The sequence below is a fragment of the Pseudophryne corroboree genome, chromosome 4 (genome assembly GCF_028390025.1).
Source record: "Pseudophryne corroboree isolate aPseCor3 chromosome 4, aPseCor3.hap2, whole genome shotgun sequence".
Classification (NCBI taxonomy): domain Eukaryota; kingdom Metazoa; phylum Chordata; class Amphibia; order Anura; family Myobatrachidae; genus Pseudophryne; species Pseudophryne corroboree.
The window spans coordinates 929,904,605-929,916,879 of NC_086447.1; the positions used below are offsets into that span (position 1 = coordinate 929,904,605).

Consider the following 12,275-nt stretch of genomic DNA (forward strand, 5'->3'; position numbering starts at 1 on the left):
CCTTGGAATGCTGGGAATCCCGGGCGGAGAGACCCTCACTAATGTCAAATCAAATAGATTCAGACTTTAAATGCATTCCTCGTTATGAATGAAGTTGCACAAACTACATTTCAGTTCTAAGTTTGTTCCAGAAAGTCAGGATCTCATGCACTTTGGCCCTCATTCCGAGTTGATCGCTCGCTAGCTGCTTTTAGCAGCAGTGCAAACGCTAGGCCGCCGCCCTCTGGAAGTGTATCTTTGCTTAGCAGAAGTGCGAACGAAAGGTTAGCAGAACTGCTCGAAAATATTTTCATGCAGTTTCCTGAGTAGCTCCAGACCTACTCCTACCTTGCGATCACCTCAGTCTGTTTTGTTCCTGTTTTGACGTCACAAACACGCCCTGCATTCGGCAAGCCACTCCCCCATTTCCCCAGGCACGCCTGCGTTTTTATATGACATGCCTGCGTTTTTTAGCACACTCCCGGAAAACGGTCAGTTACCTCCCTCTTTCCTGTCAATCACTCACCGATCAGCAGTGCGACTGAAATGCGCCGCAAGACCTTGTGTAAAACTGCATAGTTTTGTGTGAAAGTACTTCGCGTGTGCACACTGCGGTCCATACGCATGCGCAGAAATGCCACTTTTTAGCCTGATCGCTGTGCTGCGACCGAAAGCAGCTAGCGATCAACTCGGAATGAGGGCCTTTATGTGCAGAACTTCCGGCTACCATATATTCTCGGGGGCAGCGTCCATACTGTATATCTGTAGAGTCAGTGACAGATATTAATAGATATGCAATGACAACCCTTGGGTAATGTGTGCAGTGATTTCTGGTCCAGGATATACAGATGTCTCCCGTGACTGTGTCTGCTCTGATTGACAGGCGTTTTGGTTTGCATCTTTGATTGAGGGAACCAGGAGCGGCTGCGAGATTCTCTTTGATCCATCCCCGGCCGTTGATCCAGAACAATTTGCCTGCTCGATACTGTAAGGTCACCTCTAATTGTTCCCCTCCAGCCCTTTCCTTCTGTCTCACCCGGCCCGGCACTCAGAGAAGTCACCTCTTGCTATCTGTGTCAAGAGGAGCTTCGCTTGGTGCTAATTACTTTGTCTCACTAACCCAATTAGAGCGAAGCCGGAATTCTGAACTGCTGCTGATCAATCGACATGACAGTTTAAGGAATTGTGTATTTTGATCAATATTAGCTGATGGTTAACACAAGAACAAAAAGGTTTCCCGTGAGTAAGTGTTGTGTAGGCGCACAATGGTGCTTCAGCTGGAGCGCTGCTGGTAATTCGCAGCCGAGAAAACAAAGTTCCCTCTTCTTCAGGGTCAGGCGTAAATGCAGTTCCTCAAATGAAGATTTTTTTGCACTGTGCATGTGCGACTTCAGAATCTGCTTCTTACTGTATTTTACATCTCAAGTCTAATTTGCGACTACAGGGCTATGATCATAGGCAAACGCGGGGGGGGGTTGTTTCAGTTGCCCAGAAACCCCCGTTCTCTTGGCCAGTGGCTCAAATTATGACAACAACAGCAATACTATATAAAACAATATAATAGAAAACAATTACTTTAGCTGCCATTACATCATGCAGTTTAATGAAAGAGCAGAGCTGCTGCACATGCCCAGTGGTAGCAACTTCTTCTACCAAGTTTGCTGTGTGTGTGGATCTGAGCGCCCATTCAGTGCACTGGAGAGTAGCTACCAGGAAGAAGAGACAGGCCCCTTACCATGAGGTGGGAGAATGTGAGCTTAGAAAGTGCAGTACTGGTTCTTTTATGTTTGTGTATTTAATATTTAATTAAAAAGCCAAGGGAGGGAATCACAGCCTGGGGAATGAGTTACATACACAGGGGATGGAGTCACATCCAAGGGGAGGAGTCACAGCCAAGTGGGAAGGAGTCATAGCCAAGTGCAGGGAGTCACATCAACGGGGAAGGGAAGGAGTCACAACCACATCACAACTAAGGAGAATCACCACCAGGGGGAGGGAATCACAGCCAGGAGAAATGAGTCACAGCCAGTGGGAGGGAGCCACATACACAGGAAAGGGACTCACATCCAAGGGGAGGGATCACAGACAAGTGGGAGGGAGTCACATCAACAGGGGAGGGAAGGAGTTACAACCACATCACAACTAAGGTGAGAGAGTCACCACCAGGGGGAAGGAGTCACAGCCAGGGAAGGGAGTCACATCCAAGGGGAGGAGTCAGAGCCAAGTGGGAGGGAGTCATAGCCAAAGGCAGGGAGTCACATCAACGGGGGAGTCACAGCCAGGGAAGCGAGTCACATACACAGGGGAGGGTGTCACATCCAAGGGGAGGAGTCAGAGCCAAGTGGGAGGGAGTCATAGCCAAGGGCAGGGAGTCACATCAACAGGGGAGGGAAGGAGTCACAACCACATCACAACTAAGGTGAGAGAGTCACCACCAGGGGGAGGGAGTCACAGCCAGGAGGAGGGAGTCACATACACAGGGGAGGAGTCACAGCCAAGTGGGAGAGAGTCACACCCAAGGGCAGGGAGTCACATCAACAGTAGAGATGAGCGGGTTCGGATTTACTAGGTTCTCAAAACGCCATCTTATAGGTTCACGGATGTCACCTGTTTGAGATAAATGTGTTTTAAAAAGTGTCTACTGTAGATATTTTATAAGCAAATCTTATACTTCCTAAAGTTATTAATTGAGAATACTGATATTTCAGAATATCCCTAAAACTTGGAAAGTAATCTGCGCCCCCAGTCTGTCTGTGGTACTAGTCATATTTCTACTTCCATTCTGACTCCGGACTAATCTGAATTGTGTGAGGGATTCCAGTGTTGAATCCCCAATGGCCAAGTGCTCCCTGCTCTGGTAAACTTGTGCTTTCACCAGCAAACAAACTGGCTTAACCCAAACATAATGAATCAGTGGAGAGGGACAGCTGCAGCAGCGCCTCCACCAATTACACTGCACTGCTGCGGCTCCCTCCTCCCCCTCCTCCCCTGCCCAGGATCTGCCAGAAGCTGCTGCACCGAGGAGCCTGACTGCCAGCGGAGACAGTAAGTATCATCTATTCTTTCTTTCTTTCTTTCTTTCTTTCTTTCTTTATATTCTGTCTATCTGCCTTAATGTGTAACAAGGGCACGCTGTCTGCCGCTATGTGTAAAAAGGGGCACGCTGTCTGCCGTTATGTGTAAAAAGTGCACGCTGTCTGCCGTAATGTGTAAAAAGGGGACGCTGTCTGTCGTAATGTGTAAAAAAGAGGAATCTGTTCGCTGTAAGGTGTAAAAGGGTCTCTACCTGGTGTAGTGGTGCTACTGTGCGGCGTAATTTGAATAATGGAGACTACTGTGCACCGTTATATGAATTGGTATTATTTTATGGCCACACCCCTTCCCCACGAAGCCACGCCACTATGTATTTTGCACGTGCCTACGGCGCGCATTGCCCCTGTTTTGCATGCGGGGTGGGGCTCCGATGCCGTTTCTTGCACACAGTGCTAAAATGTCTAGTTACGGCACTGTTGCTAGGTATCCATTTCTCTGGCCCTGAGCAGGTCCCCCTCACCAGATCCTCTCCAGGGGTGAGGGGGTGGATTTGGATGGAATGAAGGGGGGGGGGGGGCAGAGCATTTTGTCGCACCTGAGCCCACCGCTCGCTAGTTCCGCCACTGTAATGAATAATGTATGAAACAACTGTGGTATGTGAGTAATGTGGATTTTCTTTCATGGTCAGCTTTCTAACCCTAACGGACAAAATCACAATTATTGATGGTTTATTTTTTCAATTATGAACATTAAATTAAGGAAAATAAAAAGATGAATTCAATTATCAAAATGGCTATGTACTGTATATATTGTAATACATTTTAGTAGTATTTAAAAGGCGAGTGACTGATACAGAGATAATGAAGTGCGTCTATGTATCCAATACGTGTCACGTGGAGCCCAGTCAAACAGGCAGCGATAGGATATTATTATATGATGTGCCTGCAGATATTAGTTGCCCAAAGGAAATGGTACTTGACTTTATTTTCCAGCCTTCCTTACATCTCAGGGTCAAAGGTACCGCCATCCAGACACAACAGGAAACAGTATATTATTGTCACGTGGCAGATTCAGTCTTTAGGAAAACTCCGGCACTTTCTAAGGAAAAAGGACAAGTGACACAGATGCGGTGACGAGCCTTCATGCCTCTGTGGGCCCTTATCAAATGCTTAGGTGAGTACAGAGAGCCAGGGCTGGGCTGACCGGCTAGCACACCAATAGTCATATAAGCACAGACTGGTGCTGGGCAGAAATGGTTGCACACAATTTCACTTGTGGTAGGCTAGGTCAGAGGGTAGGCTGGTAAGTTAGGGTGGTAGGCTAGGTCAGGGGTTAGGGTGGTAGGCTAGGTCAGGGGGTAGGCTGGTAGGGTAGGGTGGTAGGCTAGGTCAGGGGGTAGGCTGGTAAGGTAGGGTGGTAGGCTAGGTCAGGGGGTAGGGTAGGGTGGTAGGCTAGGTCAGGGGGTAGGCTGGTTGGGTAGGCTAGGTCAGGGGGTAGGCTGGTATGGTAGGGTGGTAGCAGTAGCGGATCTTGCTACGGGCACGCAGGATTTTTGCCTGGGGCGCTGCCCTCCAGTAGGCACCGCCACCATCCGGAGGGCGCCGCCGCTGTAGCAAGATCTGCTACTGGTGCCCCCCAGTCCTCGGTAGATGCGGTGCAGTGTGGTGCGCGATCAAGTCAACGCGCACTGCATGGCATTGTGGGAGTGGCAAATAGACACTAGGGGTCATGATTGACCTCTAGTGTCTATGCGGTGCTATGGGAGAGACGGCATGACGTCTCTCCCATAGATCAGAGGAGCGGCGCCGGAGGCCGGAGATGGAGGACAGCAGCGGTCGGGAATTAGGAGTGGGGATGGTGAGTATTAATTAATTTTATTTTATTTTATTTTTGTAAAAGGCACAACTCTACTGGGGGCACAAACGGGGGCACAACTCTACTGGTAGTGCGGTAGGCTAGGTCAGGGGGTAGGCTGGTAGGGTAGGGTGGTAGGCTAGGTCAGGGTGTAGACTGGTATGGTAGGGTGGTAGGCTAGGTCAGGGGGTAGGCTGGTAGGGTAGGGCGGTAGGCTACGTCAGGGGGTAGGGTGGTAGGCTAGGTCAGGGTGTAGACTGGTATGGTAGGGTGGTAGGCTAGGTCAGGGGATAGGCTGGTAGGGTAGGGTGATAGGCTAGGTCAGGGTGAAGACTGGAAGGGTTGGGTGGTAGGCTAGGAAGGGGGTAGGCTGGTAGGCTAGGTCAGGGTGTAGACTGGTAGGGTAGGGTGGTAGGCTAGGTCAGGGTGTAGACTGATAGGGTAGGGTGGTAGGCTAGGTCAGGGTGTAGACTGGTAGGGTAGGGTGGTAGGCTAGGAAGGGGGTAGGCTGGTAAGGCTGGTAGGCTAGGTCAGGGTGTAGACTGGTAGGGTAGGGTGGTAGGCTAGGTCAGGGTGTAGACTGGTATGGTAGGGTGGTAGTCTAGGTCAGGGGGTAGGGTAGGCTGGGGGTAGCATTGTGCTGCATACGCATGCGCACAACTGCCGTTTTTTAAACTGATCGATGCGCTGCGAACAAATGAAGCTAGCGATCAACTTGTGTGTTGTGGATTTGATAAAAGTCCCTTCCAAATGGTTTGGCGCCATTTCACACAGGGTGCCATGTTCAGTAGTGCCACCATTACTAATACTGCTGGAAATCGCAGCAGGGCCGTAACTCCCAGAGGCAACGGAGACGCCTGCCTCTGGGCTCCAAGCCCTAAAGAGGCACCTGCGGGGTTCATATTGAGATCAAAGTGTGACCGCTGCTCTTCCAACGGATCTCTGTGGTGCACCCACTGCTGCAAAGTTCATTGGTTCTGTCCCAGGAGCCCTGCTAACATCTGCAATAAGGGGGCAGGACGGCTCCTGCTTGGTATTGACCAACGTGCGCTGCAGCAAGTGATAATGAACCTGATGCTGCTGCTGGACTGTGAGATGGGACCCAACAGTGAACGCTGATCCTGCATGCTGCAGATGGCTGAATCTCATGAATTTGACCCTGTCTCACTGTCCATCATCACACAGCATAGCTGGAGCCCTGTCAATTCACTGTGGGCTCTGGTTCCTGTAGACCAGCTGAGAGCACTATATGTATAATTCCGTAAGTCATGTGTGCTTATATATACTGTACACACACAGTTTTCTCTTTTTTTAAGGTGGGGGGCACCAAACTCCAACTTGGTTGAATCTCTCAAGTTCGTTAGATACTAACATCCTTCTTAAGTATAACGTGTAAACTGCACAGTTAACTATTGATCAGAGATTATGATTGGAGATGTGCAACAGACTCTCACAAAAATATGGCAGAAAGCGCTGAAGAACTTTATGGGTGAACGCTCCTGTCCTGGCACTCAGGGAAAGGTTACACAGGACACTTTTGCTTTGCTCTAAAGCACAAATAAATAAAAAAGGTTTAATTTAAAACAAGATTTCATTCCAACCACTCCTGTCCCTCTTTTATTTAGTGTGACCTTGGACATTGATGACAAGGCTGCTTTCCCTGCCAAACTAATCAATAAGCTAAACAGACAGAAGATGAGTATTTACAATATGGGAAGCTGAACTCAAACACAGATAGGTTATCAGCCTGGCCCAGAGCAGACTTCCAAGCAAATATTTCATTAACATTTTTTTTCATGGCAACTTAAACGTAACAAATAAAATAAAAAAAAGTAAAAAAAAAGCTAAATGAAAAAAAGAGAAAATAAAAGTGAAAATAGCAAAGATGGGTGATGGAGACCACTGTAGGACCTTGCTGATTCGCCTTAGTAGTTACAATAAGTGCAGTATAATTGTTCTTGGTTACCTAGTGCTCTACGCTATACATGCTAGACCTATTGGGAATATTATGCAATTTGACTTTGTACCGCCTACATCGGATCAGGAGTAATTTGTCTTTTACAACAATTAAAATGATATCATCCCTGTATAATACACCCCCCAGTGCTGCGCTCCGTACACAGCTCACTCTGCAGCAAGCTACTGTATCTAGCAGGATTGCCTCGATAGCGGGTTTTCTGTATACAGATCACTTCGAAGAGAACGATGAGAAATGTGACTTCAGTTCAAGGCTCGCTGTAATCTCACATTATTTACTCATTGCATTAAATTGCAGTGATGACGATCTTTACCCAGCCAGACATACCTGTCCGAAACATCCACCAGCCCTTCAAGGTTCAGAGGAACACACTGCTTTCATTTGGGATTTTGAAATTAAAGGACAACTAAATCTCAAAACTGCAATCGCAACTTTGACGCCAATCAGTTACCAAGTGAAAAATAAATAATGTTTTTTTAACTGAAGTTTTCCCCCTCTTACACGGCACAGCCTGAAACTAATGGATAAGTGGCTTCTGAGTCGACCTTCAGTAACAACTGATAATTTAAATTACAGATGAGTGGAAAACCTGACAAACCCAAACTTTAGGGTTCCGAGTTGAACTGAATTCCAGCTTGGGTGTATAGGGTGGTCCATAAGTGTGGAAACACCCTTCTAATAAAAATAAATGAGTAAGAAAATATCAATCAAGTGTCTACACGGTATGCATTCAGCATCCCAGGAGACGGGATGTCGGCATTCATGTGACCGACGCCGGAATCCTAACATCACTCAGGAGACCGGCGTCAGAACACCTTCAGCCAACATCCCGTAGGTGAGTATCGGGGTATGGGTTAGTACCCGGGGAGGAGAGGGGTGTCAGGGAGAGGAACTAAGGGGGGGTTAGGGTTAGGCACTATGGGGTGGTTTGCCATAACCGTTACCCCTAGAGGGTTAGCCATGGCTGCCACCGCAGAATGGTTAGGTAAGGGTAGGGGACAGGGGAGGGGTAGAATACTTACCCCGGCCAGTGTTGGGATGCCGCTGCTGGTCATGTGACCAATGGCATCCCAACCACCAGGATAACATATCCAACCCGTCTACACATGTAATATGGAGAAAAAGCAGTTGAAATTAGTTACACCCAAGATGGCCACCATAATAGTGACATACCCTTAAACTTTTTCTCCCACTCCCATATCATATGTGTAGACACTGGATTAATATTTCCTTACCCTTTTTCCACACTTATGGACCGCCGACTGTTTGGGATTCAAGGTAGAACCAAGTCCAGGCTCAGGTCTTTCCACCAAGTTCAGATCTCAGATCTCAAAAATGGATCTAGCGTGTTTTGGATTGGCTGTAAGTCCCTCCCTTTTGATCCCAGGTGCCAAAATTGGTCAAAAATGACTGGAAATGAATGTTATTGATGTTAAAAAATACTATAGAAACAAAAACAGGTCCCCGTTACATGATTTTTGCGGGGTTTTTTTATACATTTTTAAAGAAAATACTTGAAGGTGGATTTGCCAAAACCAAAACACAGTGATGATTTAGAACTAAAAACCAAAACACGGGGCTCTTTCTCACTCGCAAAAGCAGCCTCATAGCATTCCAGAGCTTGGCCCTGGTAACTAACGCCATCTTTAGATGACATTAGTCATTGTAGCCTTTAGGCTACATGTTGCAGAAATTACCAGGAGAGGGATTCTTAGGATCCTTTCTAGGCAATGTTCATCAGCTCACATGTGGTCCGCAGACTGCTTATGTGCTGTCCCACTGCAGGGTTCTGAAGAAGACGGGATGTGATCACATTTTCGGAGCCCCTGTCCCTGCAGGTGGTTTTTAATACATTCCCGCAAACCTTAATTTAATATTGTCACACTTTTGATTATTGGGTCTAGAACCCGATAATAAATATCCCCCTTAATACTGAGAGGGGGGTTGATTTTGAAGCACACCGGATACACATCGTGGTAGATACTGTACCTCTGTGGAAAGCAGGAAAAATCTGAAGACACGCACTGCGCAAAAGTGTAAACTTCACACTCTAACCACCTGGTTGTAGGGTGGAACATGGCGGTACATGCACCTTATATTGGCTGGGTCAGACGCTCGGAAATATTGCTAGGACAGCTGGTTATTGCTGGTTTGATAAAGAAAACCAGTGGACATACTGGAAGGTTAGTAGGAGATAATGTATGATAACTAGAGATGAGCGGGTTCGGTTCCTCGGAATCCGAACCCGCCCGAACTTCAGTTTTTTTTACACGGGTCCGAGCGACTCGGATCTTCCCGCCTTGCTCGGTTAACCCGAGCGCGCCCGAACGTCATCATCACGCTGTCGGATTCTCGCGAGGCTCGGATTCTATCGCGAGACTCGGATTCTATATAAGGAGCCGCGCGTCGCCGCCATTTTCACACGTGCATTGAGATTCATAGGGAGAGGACGTGGCTGGCGTCCTCTCCGTTTATAGAGATTCGAGAAGAGAGTGAGACAGAGAGAGACACAGTAGTAATTTTGGGGAGCATTAGGAGGAGTACTACTACTACTAGTACTTGCTGAAGTGATAGAGATAGTGTGACTGTATTATCTGACTTGTGGGGGAGACACTGACAGTGGGGAGCAGTTAGAGTCTGAGAGCAGGACTCAGGACTCAGGAGTACATATAACGTACAGTGCACACTTTTGCTGCCAGAGTGCCACACTGCCATTGTTTGTGACCACACTGACCACCAGTATAATATATATTGTGATTGTCTGCTTAGGACTCAGGAGTACTACTTGCAAGTTGCTGATAGTGTGACCAGTGACCTGACCACCAGTTTAATAATCACCACCAGTTTATGAGTTTTATATATATATATATATATATATATATATATATATAATTGTATATAATATATATATAATATTGTATACCACCTAGCACCTACCCGTGTTTTTTTTTTTTTCTTTCTTCTTTATACATACTACTATAGTAGCTTACTGTAGCAGTCTGCGGTGCTGCTGAGCTGACAGTGTCCAGCAGGTCCGTCATCAGTCATTACATAATAAATATATATACCTGTCCGGCTGCAGTACTAGTGATATTATATAATTATATATATATATATATATATATATATTGATTTCATCTCATTATCATCCAGTCTATATTATCAGCAGACACAGTACGTTAGTCCACGGCTGTAGCTACCTCTGTGTCGGCACTCGGCAGTCCATCCATAATTGTATACCACCTACCCGTGGTTTTTTCTTTCTGCTTTATACATACTACTATAGTAGCTTACTGTAGCAGTCTGCGGTGCTGCTGAGCTGACAGTGTCCAGCAGGTCCGTCATCAGTCATTACATAATAAATATATATACCTGTCCGGCTGCAGTACTAGTGATATTATATAATTATATATATATATATATATATATATTGATTTCATCTCATTATCATCCAGTCTATATTATCAGCAGACACAGTGCGTTAGTCCACGGCTGTAGCTACCTCTGTGTCGGCACTCGGCAGTCCATCCATAATTGTATACCACCTACCCGTGGTTTTTTTCTTTTCTTTCTTCTTTATACATACTACTATAGTAGCTTACTGCAGCAGTCTGCGGTGCTGCTGAGCTGACAGTGTCCAGCAGGTCCGTCATCAGTCATTACATAATAAATATATCTACCTGTCCGGCTGCAGTACTAGTGATATTATATATATATATATTGATTTCATCTCATTATCATCCAGTCTATATTAGCAGCAGACACAGTACGGTAGTCCACGGCTGTAGCTACCTCTGTGTCGGCAGTCGCTCGTCCATCCATAATTGTATACCACCTACCCGTGGTTTTTTTTTTTTCTTTCTTCTTTATACATACTACTATAGTAGCTTACTGTAGCAGTCTGCGGTGCTGCTGAGCTGACAGTGTCCAGCAGGTCCGTCATCAGTCATTACATAATAAATATATCTACCTGTCCGGCTGCAGTACTAGTGATATTATATATATATATATATATATATATATATATATATATATATTGATTTCATCTCATTATCATCCAGTCTATATTAGCAGCAGACACAGTACGGTAGTCCACGGCTGTAGCTACCTCTGTGTCGGCAGTCGCTCGTCCATCCATAAGTATACTAGTATCCATCCATCTCCATTGTTTACCTGAGGTGCCTTTTAGTTGTGCCTATTAAAATATGGAGAACAAAAATGTTGAGGTTCCAAAATTAGGGAAAGATCAAGATCCACTTCCACCTCGTGCTGAAGCTGCTGCCACTAGTCATGGCCGAGACGATGAAATGCCAGCAACGTCGTCTGCCAAGGCCGATGCCCAATGTCATAGTACAGAGCATGTAAAATCCAAAACACCAAATATCAGTAAAAAAAGGACTCCAAAATCTAAAATAAAATTGTCGGAGGAGAAGCGTAAACTTGCCAATATGCCATTTACCACACGGAGTGGCAAAGAACGGCTGAGGCCCTGGCCTATGTTCATGGCTAGTGGTTCAGCTTCACATGAGGATGGAAGCACTCAGCCTCTCGCTAGAAAAATGAAAAGACTCAAGCTGGCAAAAGCACCGCAAAGAACTGTGCGTTCTTCGAAATCCCAAATCCACAAGGAGAGTCCAATTGTGTCGGTTGCGATGCCTGACCTTCCCAACACTGGACGTGAAGAGCATGCGCCTTCCACCATTTGCACGCCCCCTGCAAGTGCTGGAAGGAGCACCCGCAGTCCAGTTCCTGATAGTCAGATTGAAGATGTCAGTGTTGAAGTACACCAGGATGAGGAGGATATGGGTGTTGCTGGCGCTGGGGAGGAAATTGACAAGGAGGATTCTGATGGTGAGGTGGTTTGTTTAAGTCAGGCACCCGGGGAGACACCTGTTGTCCGTGGGAGGAATATGGCCGTTGACATGCCTGGTGAAAATACCAAAAAAAATCAGCTCTTCGGTGTGGAAGTATTTCAACAGAAATGCGGACAACATTTGTCAAGCCGTGTGTTGCCTTTGTCAAGCTGTAATAAGTAGGGGTAAGGACGTTAACCACCTCGGAACATCCTCCCTTATACGACACCTGCAGCGCATTCATAATAAGTCAGTGACAAGTTCAAAAACTTTGGGCGACAGCGGAAGCAGTCCACTGACCAGTAAATCCCTTCCTCTTGTAACCAAGCTCATGCAAACCACCCCACCAACTCCCTCAGTGTCAATTTCCTCCTTCCCCAGGAATGCCAATAGTCCTGCAGGCCATGTCACTGGCAATTCTGACGATTCCTCTCCTGCCTGGGATTCCTCCGATGCATCCTTGCGTGTAACGCCTACTGCTGCTGGCGCTGCTGTTGTTGCTGCTGGGAGTCGATGGTCATCCCAGAGGGGAAATCGTAAGACCACTTTTACTACTTCCACCAAGCAATTGACTGTCC

General features: G+C 46.6%; 1 long non-coding RNA gene across 3 annotated transcripts in view; it reads right to left on the reverse strand.

The window, feature by feature from the left end:
- Positions 1–1,736: 1,736 nt before the first annotated feature.
- Positions 1,737–12,275, reverse strand: part of LOC134911907 (uncharacterized) — a 38,873-nt gene continuing 28,334 nt past the window's right edge. The window contains exons 3-4 of one of the 3 annotated variants that reach the window (XR_010176956.1): positions 4,015–4,110; positions 1,737–2,586 (exon numbers count right to left, since the gene is read on the reverse strand). This is a non-coding gene — a long non-coding RNA (uncharacterized LOC134911907). Of the gene's footprint in view, positions 2,587–3,807; positions 4,111–12,275 lie in introns of those variants that run through there. The other 2 variants (XR_010176954.1, XR_010176955.1) reach the window with 2 other exon arrangements.